Genomic DNA, 18,437 nt, shown 5'->3' on the forward strand with positions numbered 1-18,437 from the left:
GCTGCGGGTCCTTCAAGCTGATGTGTGGCAAACTTCACCTTTTCCGCATCCGTGCATCCTGCTGTGGTCAACTCTCTAGCTGTCTTGCGGAGCCAATCATCTGCTACTATTGGCTCGGTGCTACTGGAAAACACCGACGGATTCAGCCTAAGAAAACAGGCTAAGTAATCAACAAGTGGTGGTGGTGGTGGGTTGTTGTTGTTGTTCCCTTGATTCTGATTCTGGACTAGCAACTGCATCAATGTGTTCTGCTGCTGGATCAACTGGGTGAGCTCCGGCGGGAAGGTAAATCCAGGGTCTCGTCTCGGAGGCATCTGAGGGTTTAGAAAAGATGAGATTTAAGAATAGAGGGGGTCTAAAGAGAAAACACTACCCATATGCACATGAGGCAAAAGCAAACAATTCACTTCATTCAATCAACCAAGGGCATACAATCGATCTAACTATCGCAAAAGTGCTCGGACTACTGTATTTACATGGTGGACTACTACTACTGATGAGGTGGTCTACTAGAAATATTCTTCGGTTGCAGACTCCATGATATCTTCTCCGGCTTCATCAACATAGTCATCATCCCTATCATCTGGATCCGAGTCGGTGTCGTCGATGATGATGTAGTCTTCCGGGCGAATCTCCTTGTGTTCTTCGTCTTCATCTACTGGTGTAGGGCCTCCCATGAATATTCCGATCTTCTTTATCAGATTGTCATTCTTCTCCACTAATACTTCTATTTCCTCTTCATAATCTTCACGTGTAGTTTTGAGTTCTTCCTCCAGTTCCTTGATTCTTGTCCTTGCCTTCGTCAGGTCTATCATGTCGGTGCACATCTGGTTCTCCTGACGTCGAATGTGCTGGTTTAATTCCTTGATAAAAGCTGCAATTGATCTATCCTTTTTGGTGCTGATCATCTCCCAGTGCTCATCTCGGCGCCCATAAATCTGGTAGATAGTATCCTTGAGATCATTGCGGTAGACTTCTCCAATGCGTCCCATGGCGATGTGAGCTGCCATGCTCTTTCCTAGACTCCAAGTTGGTGCATCAAAAGAAAACTCTATGGGCTCAGTGACTGGCATGAACGTCCTTCCTGGAACTTGAACTTGAATCATCCAGCGCTCTTCTTCAGGTAAAGTGGCGTTGTAGGTTCCGGTGAAGCTAGGTACTCCTATGTTCAGGTATCTAGTGACTTCCTTCAAGTGACGTCCAAAGGGTGTATCTTCTTCCGGTTGCGTGAACTTGTTCCTTGCATCCGCCATCCTAAAGAGTAGAAAAGATGAGAGGTCAGAAGAGAAGAGAGTGAGTAGTGATCTAGGTCTTTAGCTTAGTGGTCGTGTCCTACAGTCAGTGTGTGCTCTAATACCATCTTTGTAGCGACCAGACCTCAAACGGAAGGCTTGGAAGATAAGCGAGTCCATCAACTCCAACGACATCCCTGAGTATAAAACCACGACCTAAAGGCACCTTAATCGTCATCTGAAAAGTCTGCAACATTATTGTTGCAGCCCAAAACGGGTCAGCACATGGAATGTGCTGGCAATGTAACACATAGAGAGTAATGGAATGAAATAGTCTATACCATATGCATATATGGCTGGTGGAAAGCTCTATGTTTACAGTTTTGCGTAAAGCCAATTTTTCCCTACTGCAAAGGAATATATTTTATTTAACTATCATGGTAGTTGTTAAACATTGAGAATGGTTGACAGCATTCTCAATCCCAATTAAGCATCATCATTAATCAAAACCCGACAAAATTAATTTTAGAGTAACATGTTGAGATTCACATGATAATCCAGGTACTAGATACTCAAGATGTCCATAACCGGGGACACGGCTAACCATGATTAGTTTATACACTCTGCAGAGGTTTGCGCACTTTTCCCCACAAGACTCGATCGCCTCCGTTTGGTTTCTCGCACTACATGGTGTTTGAGAAACGGATGACCGAGACATAGTCTTTCAGAAGCGCTAGCACCTTACGATGGATAGACCGTTACACCTACTTTCCCCTACATCTTCTAGTCTACCCTGTAAGAGTTCGCACGACTTAATCAACTATGCTAGAGCCCATAATAGCTTATGGCTGCACACGGAAGTTTCTAGTATGAAAAATCTCATGATCCCTTTGGGCCTGGGTGGCGGTCCAAAAGAAAACAGGCAAATCCTGAAATACCTAGGTACCTCAATCCACCCACATGTGTGTTTAAGTTGCCACCTTAGATAAACCATTAATTAACAAACACACATCTGTCATGGATATCACTCACCCAATCCACGTCTACTAGCATAGCATAGCAATAGTAAGCAAACGTAGAAGTAACTCCCAGAGGTTTGAAAAATAAATAGGTAATAGGTACTACCTCAACTACTTCCCAAACCCATAATTTAATTAGATCCTAATCATGCAATGTTTGAGGATTGATCTAATGCAATAAAACTGGGTAGTAAGAGGTATGATCAAAGTGTTACTTGCCTTGCTGATGATCCGTGAAACCTAGAGATTTGAAGTAACAGGCGGTGCACTCCGGGTATTCTATGGCAGACAAACAAACAAGCATACAATAAGTACTCAACTAATGCACAGGTAAAACTCAAATAAGAGATCTAACCAGAAGGTTCAACTCAAGAACTCCGTTTTGCAAAAAAAATCAAATCAAACGAAGCAACGAAAGTCAAACGGCGAAAGAAAACAAACTTCGTTCTACTAATATGGATCTAAGTCAATTTTTACACAAGCAAAAACTTGTTTGAGTTGGTTAAACGGATAGAGGGTTTCGAGACGAAACTCCAGGCGCTTGAATCGCCTGATTCCGATAAACGAGCGAAAAGTTATACTAAAACGAAAATCGGATCAGAAATCGCGATCAGAAAAATCGCGGATTTAATCCAAGAAAAGAAAAAAAACGATGAACGTTCGCTAGAATGAACGAACGAACGAACGAACGCTCGCTATTTAAATAAATCGGAAAAACGGATCTATTTAAAAAATGAAACTAAAAAAACGAACAAAACCGTCGGAAAAACCAAACGGTTTTTCGGGAAAAACCGGCGACTAAAAAAACTACCTCCGGCAACTCCGATGACGGATCCGGCGGGTGGCGGCGGTCGGCGGCGGCGCGGGGCGGCGGGGGCGGCGGTCGGCGGCGGCGCGGGGCAGTGGCGTGGCGGTCGGCGGCGGCGCTAGGGCGGCGGCGAAGGCGGCGGCGGCGGCGCTAGGGCGGCGGCGAAGGCGGCGGCGGCGGCGCTAGGGCGGCGGGGCTGGGGCGCTAGGGTTTGGGAGGTCCCGGGCTGGGCTCCCCGGCTTATAAAGCCTGGACGGGCCTAGTGTCCGGGTCGGACACGGCCCGTAGATCGGTTGCGTTTTTTCTAAATAATTCACGCAGAAAAAGAAATAAAAGAAATACTAAACGGACTCAAAAAATCCCGAAATAAATTTTCCCCGGCTTCTAAAATCAAGCCGCACAAGATGAACATTTATTTGGGGCCTAAATGCAATTTTGAAAGACGCACATTTTTCCAAAATTCAAATAAAATAACATAAAACTCCGAAATAAAATCTTATTTGATTTTATTATTAAATCCTCAATATTTCTTTATTTTGGGAAAGCTATTTTATTCCCTCTCTCATATTTTTGTAATAGAAATAATTGATGATAAAATAATTAAAATCAAATGATCCTATTCTCAAAATTTGAGAAAACTCAAATATGAAAATAACAAAATCCCCAACTCTCTCCGTGGGTCCTTGAGTTGCGTAGAATTTCTAGGATCAAACCAAAAGCAAATAAAGTATGATATGCAATGATGATCTAGTGTATAACATTCCAAATTAAAAATTTGGGATGTTATAGTGCGGAAGGAGGTGCAGGACCCCATTGTCCTGGGATGAAGTTGGAGACCGCCAGTTGTTTGGACCAGATTTAATTAAGGAGTCTGAACAGAAGGTGAAATTGATTTGCGATAGGCTCAAGGTAGCCCAGTCCAAGCACAAGAGCTACGCAGATTCTAAACGCAAGGAGATAGTTTACGAAGTCGGAGACCGAGTTTATCTTCGAGTATCTCCACTTCGAGGAGTTAAGCGTTTTGGAGTTAAGGGAAAGTTAGCGCCACGTTTTGTAGGACCATACAAGGTTTTGGAGCGTATGGGAGAAGTAGCCTACAAGTTGGAATTTCCCGAAGGATTGTCAGGAGTTCACGACGTATTCCACGTTTCCCAGTTGAATAAGTGCCACGCAGAGATGGTTATATATCGCTGAGAGATACAGTGCTGCTAGAAGCGATTCAGTTGGACAGTGATTTGACCTATGAGGAGAAACCAGTTAAGATTCTTGAGTATGCCAGCCGAGTCACCTGCAGCAAGGTTATCAAGTTTTGCAAAGTTCAGTGGAGCCACCACACCAAGGATGAAGTCACCTGAGAGCGAGAGGAAGAACTGCTAAAGGACCACCCTCACCTATTTTCTAGCCAACCCGAATCTCGAGGGAGAGATTCATCTTAAGGGGGGTAGGTTTGTAACATCCCAAATTTTCAATTTGGAATGTTATACATTAGATCATCACTGCATATCATATTTTATTTTGCTTTTGGTTGATCCTAGAAATTCTTTGCAACTCAAGGACCCTCGGAGAGAGTTAAGGATTTCGTTATTTTCATATTTGAGTTTTCTCAAATTTTCAAAATAGGATCACTTGATTTTATTTATTTTATCTTTAATTATTTCTATTATAAAAATATGAGAGAGGGAATAAAATGACTTTCCCAAAATAAAGAAATATTGAGGATTTAATAATAAAATCAAATAAGATTTTATTTTGGAGTTATTTGCTATTTTATTTGAATTTAGGAAAAATGCGTGTTTTTCAAAATTGTATTTAGGCCCCAAATAAATGTTCGTCCTGTTCGGCTTGATTTTAGAAGTCGGGGAAAATTTATTTCGGGATTTTTGGAGATTGTTTAGTATTTCTTTTATTTGTTTTTCTGCGCGTAATTATTAAAAAACGCGCAACCAACTTAGAGCCGGTTTCGGCCAGGACTCTTCGGGCCGGCCCTTATAAGGAGCCGACCCCGAGCCTAACCCTAACCCTAGTCGCCCTAAGCCGCCGCCGCCACCGCCCCGCGCCGCCGCCGCCGGAAGCCGCCGCTGACGCCGCGTGCCCATGCCGCCGCCGCCCCACCGCCCCGCGCCGCCGCCGCCGGACGCCGCCGCCCCACCGCCCCATGCCGCCGCCGCCCCACGCCACGCCGCCGCACGCCGGAGTCGCCGCCGCCCCGCTACCGGACCCCGCCGCCTCGCCGGAGGTTGAACCCGCCGCCGCCGTCGGTTGTCCCTAGAAAACCGTTCGGTTTTTCGTTTGGTTTTTTTAGATTCGTTTTTTTATTTAGATCAGTTTATTTTTTGGTTTAGTTTATTTAGCGAGCATTCGCTCGTTCGTTCGTTTTAACAAACACGTTCACCGTTTAGTTACAGAAAACGAACGTTCGTTCGTTAATCTGTTCGTCGGTTTTTTTCTCGGATTTTCCACGATTATTTCTGATCGCGATTTCAGATCCGATTTTCGTTCTAGTATAACTTTTCGCTCGTTTATCGGAATCAGGCGATTCAAGCGCCTCGAGTTTCGTCTCGAAACCCTCTTTTTGTTTAACCAACTCAAACAAGTTTTTGCTTCTGTAAAATTTGACCTAGATCCAGATTAGTAAACGAAGCTTGTTTCTTTTGCCGTTTGACTGTCGTTGCTTCGTTCGTTTTGATTCTTTTTGCAAACCGGAGTTCTTAAGTTGCACTTTCTGGTTAGATTTCTTATTTGAGTTTTACCTGTGCATTAGTTGAGTACTTATTGTATGCTTGTTTGTTTGCGTTAGAGTACCCGGAGTGCGCCGCTTACAACTTTGAATCTATAGGTTTCGCGGATTATCAGCAAGGCAAGTAACACTTTGATCATACCTCCTACTACCCAGTTTTTATTGCATTAGACCAATCCTCAAACATTGCATGAATAGGATCTAATTAAATTGTGGGTTTTGGGAAGTAGATGAGGTAGTACCTATTACCTGTTTTATTATCAAACCTTTGGGAGTTACTTTTACGCATTGCTTATATTGCCATGCTATGCTAGTAGACGTGGATTGGGTGAGTGTATCCATGACAGATGTGAGATTGTTAAATTAATGGTTTATCTAAGGTGGCAACTTAAACACACATCTGGGTGGATTGAGGCACCTGGGTATTCCAGCGATTGCCTGTTTTTCTTTATTGACCGCCACCCAGGCTCAAAGGGATCATGAGATTATTCATACTAGAAACTTCCGTGTGCAGCCACAAGCTACTATGGGCTCTAGCATAGTTGACTAAGTCGTGCGAACTCTTATAGTGGTAGACTAGCAGATGTAGGGGATGTAGCTTGGTACGGTCTACCCGTTCGTAAGGTGCTAGTGCTTCTGAAAGACTATGTCTCAGTCATCCGTTTCTCAAACATCATGTAGTGTGAGAATCCCAACGGAGGAGATTGAGTCTTGTGGGGAAAAGTGCGCAAACCTCTGCAGAGTGTATAAACTAATCATGGTTAGCCGTGTCCCCGGTTATGGACAACTTGAGTATCTAGTACTTGGATTATCATGGACAACTTGGGTTTTAATGATGATGCTTAATTGGGATTGAGAGGGTGTCTACACTCTCAATGTTAGTTAAATAAAATTTATTCCTTTGCAGTAGGGAAAAATTGGCTTTACGCAAAACTATAACCATAGAGCTTTCCACCAGCCAAATATGCATGTAGTATAGCCTTAATCTTTCATTACTCTCTATGTGTTACATTGCTAGCATATTCCATGTGCTGACCCATTTTCGGGCTATAACATTCATGTTGCAGACTTTTCAGACGATGAGTAAGGTGCCTTTAGGTCGTGGTTCTATACTCAGTGATGTCGTTGGAGTTGATGGACTCACTTATCTTCCAAGCCTTCCGCTGTTATTGTTATTAGATGGCCTTAAGCCATATTTATTGTAATAAGTTCTCTTTTGAGACATTCGATGTAATAAGTGTGTGATTGCCACTCTGTTATAAATCCTTCAAGTACTGTGCGTGTCAGCATTACCGATCCAGGAATGACACTGATGCACTGAGATCATACTGGTTGAGGTCTGGTCGCTACACTCGTAGTAGCGCCTGTGTATTTGATACTGGTTCTGTTGCTCATAGTTGCAACTCGAAATAGGGGCTACAGATTAAAGGAAGATTGGCTAAGGACGAGGTGACGATGCGCGTCGGGAATGGTTCCATGGTCGATGTGATCGCCCTCGGCACGCTACCTCTATATCTACCTCCGAGATTAGTTTTAGACCTGAATAATTGTTATTTGGTGCCAGCGTTGAGCATGAACATTATATATGGATATTGTTTGATGCGAGACGATTATTCAATTAAATCATAGAATAATGGTTGTTCTATTTATATGCGTAATGTCTTTTATGGTCATGCACCCTTGAAGAGTGGTCAATTTTTGTTGAATCTCGATCAAGGTGATACACATATTCATAACATTGATGCCAAAAGATGCAAAGTTGATAAATGGTAGTGCAACATATTTGTGGCACTTCCGTTTAGGTCATATTGGTGTAAAGCGCATGAAGAAACTCCATGCGGATGGACTGTTGGAATCACTTGATTATGAATCATTTGATGCTTGTGAACCATGCTTCATGGGCAAGATGACTAAGACTCCATTCTCCGGAACAATGGAGTGAGCCACTGACTTATTGGAAATAATACATACCGATGTATGCGGTCCGATGAGTGTTGAGCCTCGCGGCGGGTATCGTTATTTTCTGACCTTCATAGATGATTTGAGCAGATATGGGTATATCTACTTAATGAAACACAAGTCCGAAACATTTGAAAAGTCATCGTAACAAGAAAATAAAGTTTCTACGATCTGATCACGGAGGCAAATATTTGAGTTATGAGTTTCCTCTTCATTTAAAACAATGTGGAGTAGTTTCACAACTCACGCCACCTAGAACGCCCCAGCGTAATCGTGTGTCCGCACGTCGTAACCGTACTTTATTATATATGGTGCGATCTATGATGTCTCTTACCGATTTACCACTATTGTTTTGGGGTTATGCGTTAGAGACAGATGCATTCACGTTAAATAGGGCACCATCTAAATCTATTGAGACGACACCGCTTAAACTATGGTTTGGCAAAAAACCTAAGTTGTCGTTTCTTAAAGTTTGGGGTTGCAATGCTTATGTGAATAAGCTTCAGCTTGATAAGCTCGAACCCAAATCAGATAAGTGTGTCTTCATAGGATACCCAAAATAAACTGTTGGGTACACCTTCTATCACAGATCCGAAGGCAAGATATTTTTTGCTAATAATGGATCCTTCCTAGAGAAGGAGTTTCTCTCGAAAGAAGTGAGTGGGAGGAAAGTAGAACTTGATGAGGTAATTGTACCTTCTCTCGAATTGGAAAGTAGCTCATCACAGAAAACCGTTCCCGTGATGCTTACACCAACTAGTGAGGAAGTTAATGATGATGATCATGAAACTTCAGATCAAGTTACTACCGAACCTCGTAGGTCAACCAGAGTATGTTCCGTACGAGAGTGGTATGGTAATCCTGTTCTGGAAGTCATGTTACTAGACCATGACGAACCTACGAACTATAAGGAAGCGATGATGAGCCCAGATTCCATGAAATGGCTTGAGGCCATGAAATCTGAGATGGGATCCATGTATGAGAACAAAGTGTGGACTTTGGTTGACTTGCCCTATGATCGGCAAGCCATAGAGAATAAATGGATCTTCAAGAAGAAGACTGACGCTGATGGTAATTTTTCTGTCTACAAAGCTTGACTTGTTGCGAAAGGTTTTTGACAAGTTCAAGGAGTTGACTACGATGAGACCTTCTCACCCGTAGCGATGCTTAAGTCTGTCTGAATCATGTTAGCAATTGCCGCATTCTATGATTATGAAATCTGGCAAATGGACATCAAAACTACATTCCTTAATGGATTTCTTAAAGAAGATTTGTATATGATGCAACCAGAAGGTTTTGTCGATCCTAAAGGTGCTAACAAAGTGTGTAAGCTCCAGCGATCCATTTATGGACTGGTGCAAGCATCTCGGAGTTGCAATATACGCTTTGATGAAGTGATCAAAGCATATGGTTTTATACAGACTTTTGGAGAAGCCTGTATTTACAAGAAAGTGAGTGGGAGCTCTGAAGCACTTCTAATATTATATGTGGATGACATATTGTTGATTGGAAATGATATAGAATTTCTGGGTAGCATAAAAGGATACTTGAATAAGAGTTTTTCAATGAAAGACCTCGGTGAAGCTGCTTATATATTGGACATAAAGATCTATAGAGATAGATCAAGACGCTTAATTGGAATTTCACAAAGCACATACCTTGATAAAGTTTTGAAGAAGTTCAAAATGGATCAATCAAAGAAAGGGTTCTTGCTTGTGTTACAAGGTGTGAAGTTGAGTCGGACTCAATGCCCGACCACTACAGAAGATAGAGAGAAAATGAAAGTCATTCCCTATGCCTTAGCTATTGGTTCTATCATGTATGAAATGTTGTGTACCAGACCTGATGTGTGCCTTGCTATAAGTCTAGCAGGGAGGTACCAAAGTAATCCAGGAGTGGATCACTGGACAGCGGTCAAGAACATCATGAAGTGCCTGAAAAGGACGAGGGATATGTTTCTCGTTTATTGGGGTGACAAAGAGCTCATCATAAATGGTTATGTCGATGCTAGCTTTGACACTGATCCGGATGACTCTAAGTCACAAACTGGATACATATTTATATTGAATGGTGGAGCTTTCAGTTGGTGCAGTTCTAAGCAAAGCGTCATGGCAGGATCTACGTGTGAAGCGGAGTACATAGCTGCTTCGGAAGAATCGAATGAAGGAGTCTGGATGAACGAGTTCATATCTGATCTAGGTGTAAGACCTAGTGCATCAGGTCCAATGAAAATCTTTTGTGACAATACTACAGCAATTGCCTTGGCGAAGGAATCCAGATTTCACAAGAGAACCAAACACATCAAGAGATACTTGAACTTCATCGGTGATCAAGTCAAGGAGGGAGACATAGAGATTTGCAAAATACATATGGTTCTGAATGTGGCAAACCCATTGACTAAGCCTCTTCCATGAGAAAAACATGATCAGCACCAAGACTCCATGGGTGTTAGAATCATTACAATGTATTCTAGATTATTGACTCTAGTGCAAGTGGGAGACTGAAGGAAATATGTCCTTGTAACATCCCAAATTTTCAATTTGGAATGTTATACAATAGATCATTATTGCATATCATATTTATTGCATTTTGGTTGATCCTAGAAATTTCACGCAACTCAAGGACCCTCGGAGAGAGTTGGGGATTTCGTTATTTTCATATTTGAGTTGTCTCAAATTTGAAAATAGGATCATTTGATTTTATTTATTTCATCTTAAATTATTTCTATTATAAAAATTATGAGAGACGGAATAAAATAAATTTCCCAAAATAAAGAAATATGCAAGATTTAATAAAAAATCAAATAAGATTTTATTTGGTTTTATTAGAATTTAGGAAAAATTGCATGTTTTCAAAAAAATTGTATTTAGAGCCAAAAAATGTTCATCCTATTCTAAATATTTTATTTAGACGAAGAAAATTTGTTTTGGCATTTTTAGATTTTTATTTATTTTTCTAGAATTCTTTTTAGGCGCAGTGAAATTGTTTAAAAAAAACCGCGCCCGACTGGGCCAAGGGCCCAGCCGAGCCAGGCCGGCCCAGCCGCCGCCGCCTCCCGCTCGAGCAGCCGCCGGACTCAGGAGGAGTCCGAGCCGGAGCCGCCTCGCCGCCGCCCGACCCCCTCCCCAAGTCAGCCCCCCTCCCTCTCTTAAATAGCCTCCCCGCCGTCGCCCTCTCCTCACCCCGCCGCCCCGGACCGCAGCCCGGGCCGCCGCTGCCGCACGCCGCCTGCCGCCACCCCGCTGCCTCGCGCCACCCGCCGCCCTGCCGGAGCCTCGCCGGAGCGCCGCCGCCGAGGTAGCCGCCGGCCGGTTTTTTGAGAAAAAGCCATTTCGGTTTTTTTTGAAAACCCTAGTTTTCGTTTTAAAAAAAATCGGTTTTTCTCCGGTTTATTTATTTGGCAAGCGCCCGCTCGTCCGTTCGTTTTAACAAACACGTTTTTTTCGTTTAGTTCCTGTTAATGAACGTTCGTTCGTTAACCTGTTCGCCATTTTCCTTTTTCTCGGATTAAATCCGTGGTTTTTCTGATCGCGATCCCTGATCCGATGTTCGTTTTAGTTTAATTTTTCACTTGTTAATCAGAATCAGGCAATTCAAAGCCTGGAGTTTCGTCTCGAAACCCTCTTTCCGTTTAACCAACTCAAACAAGTTTATGCCACTGTAAAAATTGCCCTAGATCCAGAATAGTAAACGAAGCTTGTTTCTTTTGCCTTTTGTCTTTCGTTGCTTCGTTCGTTTTGATTCTTTTTGCCAACCGGAGTTCTTAAGTTGAAATTTCTGGTTAGATCTCTTATTCGAGTTTTACCTGTGCATTAGTTGAGTACTTATTGTATGCTTGTTTGTTTGCGATAGAGTATCCGGAGTGCGCCGCTTGCTACTTCGAATCGCTAGGTTTCCTGGATCATCAGCAAGGCAAGTAACACTTTGATCATACCTCCTACTACCCAGTTTTATTGCATTAGATCAATCCTCACACATTGCATGATTAGGATCTAATTAAATTGTGGGTTTGGGGAGTAGTTGAGGTAGAACCTATTACCTGTTTATTATCAAACCTTTGGGAGTTACTTCTACGTTTGCTTATTATGCCATGTTGTGCTAGTAGACGTGGATTGGGTGAGTGTATCCATGACATATGTGAGATTGTTAATTAAAGGTTTATCTAAGGTGGCAATTTAAACACACATCTGGCTGGATTGAGGCACCTGGGTATTCCAGCGATTGCCTATTTTTCTTCGGACCGCCACCCAGGCTCAAAGGGATCATGAGATTATTCATACTGGAAACTTCCGTGTGAAGCCACAAGCTACTATGGGCTCTAGCATAGTTGACCAAGTCGTGCGAACTCTTACGGTGGTAGACTAGCAGATGTAGGGGATGTAGGTGGTACGGTCTACCCGATCGTAAGGTGCTAGCGCTTCTGAAAGACTATGTCTCGGTCATCCGTTTCCCAAACACCTTGTAGTGCGGGAAATCCAATGAAGGAGATTGAGTCTTGTGGGGAAAAGTGCGCAAACCTCTGCAGAGTGTATAAACTAATCATGGTTAGCCGTGTCCCCGGTTATGGACATCTTGAGTATCTAGTACCTGGATTATCATGTGAATCTCAACATGTTACTCTAAAATTAATTTTGTCGGGTTTTGATTAATGATGATGCTTAATTGGGATTGAGAATGCTGTCAACCATTCTCAATGTTTAACAACTACCATGATAGTTAAATAAAATCTATTCCTTTGCAGTAGGGAAAAATTGGCTTTACGCAAAATTGTAAACATAGAGCTTTCCACCAGCCATATATGCATATGGTATAGACTATTTCATTCCATTACTCTCTATGTGTTACATTGCCAGCATATTCCATGTGCTGACCCATTTCGGGCTGCAACAATAATGTTGCAAACTTTTTAGACGACGATTAAGGTGCCTTTAGGTCGTGGTTTTATACTCAGTGATGTCGTTGGAGTTGATGGACTCGCTTATCTTCCAAGCCTTCCGTTGTTATCATTTTTAAATGGCCTTAAGCCAATATTGTTGTATTAAGCTCTCTTTGGAGACTCTCGATGTAATAAGTGTGTGATTGCTACTCTGCTATAAATCCTTCAAGTACTGTGTGGTGTTAGCATTACTGATCCAGGGATGACACCTGAGCACAGAGATTGGACCGTTTGAGGTCTGGTCGCTACAGTCCTAGAGGCAATAATAAAGTTGTTATTTATATTTCCTTATATCATGATAAATGTTTATTAGTCATGCTAGAATTGTATTAACCGGAAACTTGATACATGTGTGGATACATAGACAAAACACAGTGTCACTAGTATGCCTCTACTAGACTAGCTCGTTAATTAAAGAAAGTTAAGTTTCCTAACAATAGACATGTGTTGTTATTTGATGAAGGAGATCACATCATTAGGAGAATGATGTGATGGATAAGACCCAACTATTAGCTTAGCATAATGATCTTTAAGTTTTATTGCTATTGCTTTCTACATGACTTATACATATTCCTTTGACTATGAGATAATGCAACTCGCGAATACCGGAGGACTACCTTGTGTGCTATGAAATTTCATAACGTAACTGGGTGATTACAAGATGCTCTACAGGTATCTCCAAAGGTGTTTGTTGGGTTGGCATAGATCAAGATTAGGATTTGTCACTCCGAGTATCGGAGAGGTATCTCTAGGCCCTCTCGGTAATGCACATCATGATAAGCCTTGCAAGTGATATGACTAATGAGTTAGTTACGAGATGATGCATTATGGAACGAGTAAAGAGACTTGCGGGTAACGAGATTGAACTAGGTATGAAGATACCGACGATCGAATCTCGGGCAAGTAACATACCGATGACAAAGGGAATGACATATGTTGTCATTATGGTTTGACTGATTAAGATCTTCGTAGAATATGTAGGAACCAATATGAGCATACAGGCTCCGCTATTGGTTACTGACTGGAGATGTGTCTCGGCCATGTCTACATAGTTCTCGAACCCGTAGGGTCCGCACGCTTAATGTTCGATGATGATTTGTATTATGAGTTATGTGTTTTGGTGACCGGAGATTGTCCGGAGTCCCAGATGAGATCACAGACGTGACGGGGAGTCTCGAAATGGTCGAGAGGTAAAGATTGATATATTGGACGATAGTATTTGGACACCAGGAGTGTTTCGGAATGTATCGGGTACATATCGGAGTACCATGGGGTTACCAGAACACCCCGACGGAAGATATGGGCCATATGGGCCATAGGAGGGAGGCAAACCAGCCCACAAGGGGTGCCCCCCCCCAAGGGAGGAGTCCAAATTGGACAAGGGGAGGGGGCGGCACCCCCTTTCCTTCTCCTCCTCTCTCTCCTTCCCCCTTTCCCCTTCCGGTAAAAGGAAAGGGGGGCGAATTGGACTAGGAGCCCAAGTGGGACTCCTCCCACTAGGGGCGCACCCAGGCCGACCTCCTCCCCTCTCCCTCCTATATATATGGGGGCGGGGGCGCCTCTAACACACATCAATTGTTCCAAGCTATGTGCGGCGCCCCCTCCACAGTTTGCTCCTCCGGTCATATTGTTGTACTGCTTAGGCGAAGCCCTGCGTGGATCACTTCACCATCACCGTCACCACACGGTCGTGCTAACGATACTCTCCCTTGACACTTTGCTGGATCAAGAGTTCGAGGGACGTCGTCGAGCTGAACGTGTGCAGAACTCGGAGGTGTCGTACGTTTGGTGCTTGATTGGTTGAATCGAGAAGACGTTCGACTACATCAACCGCGTTAAGCTAACGCTTCTGCTTTCGGTCTACGAGGGTACATGGACACACTCTTCCCCTCTCGTTGCTATGCATCTCCTAGATAGATCTTGCGTAATCGTAGGAATTTTTTTGAAATTGCATGCTATGTTCCCCAACAATTATAACTAACCATGTCAACAATAACTCTTAAAAATTATATTAACTCATATCAATGACATAATCAACTAGCAAGCAATAATAAGATATCTCAAACAACAACACGCTGTCAAAACAACCATGATATAATATGACAATAGTGGTATCTCGCTAGCCCTTTCTGAGACCGTAAAACATAAATGCAGAGCACCTCTGAAGTTCAGGCAGCGACTAAACATTGTAATTCATGGTAGAAAAGATCCAGCATGATGCACCATGCTGGAAATATGCCCTAGAGGAAATAATAAAAATGGTTATTATTATATTTCCTTGTTCATGATAATTGTCTATTGTTCATGCTATAATTGTGTTATCCGAAAATCGTAATACATGTGTGAATACATAGACCACAACATGTCCCTAGTGAGCCTCTAGTTGACTAGCTTGTTGATCAATAGATGGTTATGGTTTCCTGACCATGGACATTGGATGTCGTTGATAATGGGATCACATCATTAGGAGAATGACGTGATGGACAAGACCCAATCCTAAGCCTAGCACAAGATCGTGTAGTTTGTATGCTAAATCTTTTCTAATGTCAAGTATCTTTTCCTTAGACCATGAGATTGTGCAACTCCTGGATACCGTAGGAATGCTTTGGGTGTGCCAAATGTCACAACGTAACTGGGTGGCTATAAAGGTGCACTATAGGTATCTCCGAAAGTATCTGTTGGATTGGCATGAATCGAGAGTGGGATTTGTCACTCTGTATGATGGAGAGGTATCTCTGGGCCCACTCAGTAAGACATCATCGTAATGAGCTCAATGTGACTAAGGTGTTGGTCACGGGATGATGTGTTACGGAACGAGTAAAGAGACTTGCCGTAACGAGATTGAACAAGGTATTGGTATACCGACGATCGAATCTCGGGCAAGTGCTATACCGGTAGACAAAGGGAATCGTATACAGGATTGATTGAATCCTTGACATCATGGTTCATCTGATGAGATCATCGTGGAACATGTGGGAGCCAACATGGGTATCCAGATCCCGCTGTTTGTTATTGGCCTGAGAGATGTCTCGGTCATGTCTGCATAGTTCCCGAACCCGTAGGGTCTACACACTTAAGGTTCGATGACACTAGGGTTATAGGGAATAGATGTATCTGGTTACCGAATGTTGTTCGGAGTCCTAGATGAGATCCTGGACGTCATGAGGAGTTTTGGAGGTAAAGATTTATATATGGGAAGTCCAGTTTCAGTCACCGGAAAGGTTTCGGGGTTTATCGGTATTGTACCGGGACCACAAAAGGGGTTCCGGGGATCCACCTGCCCCGAAGGACCTAATGGGCTGTAGTTGGGTGGGAACCAGCCCCTTAGTGGGCTGGTGCGCCCCCCCCCCCAAGGACCCAAGGCGCCTAGGGTTGGAAACCCTAGGGGGCGCTGCCCCCCGGGGGGCGGGCGCCCCCTTGTTGGAAACCCTAAGAGGGACGCTGCCCCCCGAGGGGCCGGCGCCCCCTCCCCTTCCCCTATATATAGCGGGGGTTTTGGGGCTTCCAGAGACATGAGTCTCCCTCTCTCTTGGCGTAGCCCTACCCCTCTCCCTCCTCGTCTCTCGCAGTGCTTGGCGAAGCCCTGCTGGAGTGCCACGCTCCTCCACCACCACCACAGTGTCGTGCTGCTGCTGGATGGAGTCTTCCCCAACCTCTCCCTCTCTCCTTGCTGGATCAAGGCGCAGGAGACTTCACCGGGCTGCATGTGTGTTGAACGCGGAGGCACCGTTGTTCGGTGCTTAGATCGGAATCAACCGCGATCTGAATCACTACGAGTACGACTCCTTCATCTGCGATCTTGTAATGCTTCCGCATTGCGATCTTCAAAGGTATGAATATGCACTCCCCTCTCGTTGCTAGTAAGCTCCATAGATTGATCTTGGTGATGCGTAGAAAATTTTTAATTTCCGCAACGATCCCCAACAGTGGCATCATGAGCTAGGTCTATGCGTAGTTTCTATGCACGAGTAGAACACAAATTGTTGTGGGCGTCGATTTTGCCAATTTACTTGTTGTTACTAGTCTTATCTTGATTCGGCGGCATCGTGGGATGAAGCGACCCGGACCGACCTTACACGTACGCTTACGCGAGACAGGTTCTACTGACTGACATGCACTAGTTGCATAAGGTGGCTAGCAGGTGTCTGTCTCTCCCACTTTACTCAGATCGGATTCGATGAAAAGGGTCCTTATGAAGGGTAAATAGAAATTGGCATATCACATTGTGGTTTTGGCGTAGGTAAGAAACGTTCTTGCTAGAAACCTATAGCAGCCACGTAAAAATTTGCAACAACAATTAGAGGACATCTAACTTGTTCTTGCAGCATATGCCGTGTGATGTGATATGGCCAAAAGGATGTGATGAATCATATATGTGATGTATGAGATTGATCATGTTCTTGTAATAGGAATCACGACTTGCATGTCGATGAGTATGACAACTGGCAGGAGCCATAGGAGTTGTCTTAATTTATTGTATGACCTGCGTGTCAATGAAAACGCCATGTAATTACTTTACTTTATTGCTAACCGTTAGCTATAGTAGTAGAAGTAATAGTTGGTGAGACAACTTCATGAACACACGATGATGGAGATCATGATGATGGAGATCATGGTGTCATGCCGGTCACGATGATGATCATGGCGCCCCGAAGATGGAGATCAAAAGGAGCAAAATGATATTGGCCATATCATGTCACTATTTGATTGCATGTGATGTTTATCATGTTTTTACATCTTATTTTCTTAGAACGACGGTAGCATAAATAAGATGACCCCTCATTAAAATATCAAGAATTTTGTTCCCCCTAACTGTGCACCGTTGCTAAGGTCCGTTGTTCCGAAGCACCACGTGATGATCGGGTGTGATAGGTTCTAACGTTCGCATACAACGGGTGTAAGCCAGATTTACACATGCAATACACTTAGGTTGACTTGACGAGCCTAGCATGTACAGACATGGCCTCGGAACACGGAAGACCGAAAGGTCGAACATGATTCGTATAGAAGATACGATCAACATGAAGATGTTCACCGATGATGACTAATCCGTCTCACGTGATGATCGGACACGGCCTAGTTGACTCGGATCATGTATCACTTAGATGACTAGAGGGATGTCTATCTGAGTGGGAGTTCATTAAATAATTTGATTAGATGAACTTAATTATCATGAACATAGTCTAAAACTTTGCAATATGTCTTGTAGATCAAATGGCCCACGCTAATGTTGCCCTCAACTTCAACGCGTTCCTAGAGAAAACCAAGCTGAAAGACGATGGTAGCAACTACACAGACTGGGTCCGTAACCTAAGGATTATCCTCATAGCTACCAAGAAAGCATATGTCCTTGAAGCACCGCTAGGTGATGCACCTGTTTTCCCAGCAACTCAAGATGTTATGAACGCCTGGTAGTCGCGTAGTGATGATTACACCCTGGTTCAGTGTGACATGCTTTACAGCTTAGAAACGGGGCTCCAAAAGCGTTTTGAGCAGCACGGAGCATATGAGATGTTCCAAGAGCTGAAAATGGTTTTCCAAGCTCATGCCTGGGTCGAGAGATATGAAGTCTCCGACAAGTTCTACAGTTGTAAGATGGAGGAGAATAGTTCTGTCAGTGAGCACATACTCAAAATGTCTGGGTTGCACATCCGCTTATCTCAGTTGGGAGTTAATCTCCCGGATGATGCGGTCATTGACAGAATCCTTCGGTTGCTCCCACCTAGCTACAAGAGCTTTGTGATGA

The sequence above is a fragment of the Triticum aestivum genome, chromosome 3A (genome assembly GCF_018294505.1).
Source record: "Triticum aestivum cultivar Chinese Spring chromosome 3A, IWGSC CS RefSeq v2.1, whole genome shotgun sequence".
In the NCBI taxonomy this organism is placed as follows: domain Eukaryota; kingdom Viridiplantae; phylum Streptophyta; class Magnoliopsida; order Poales; family Poaceae; genus Triticum; species Triticum aestivum.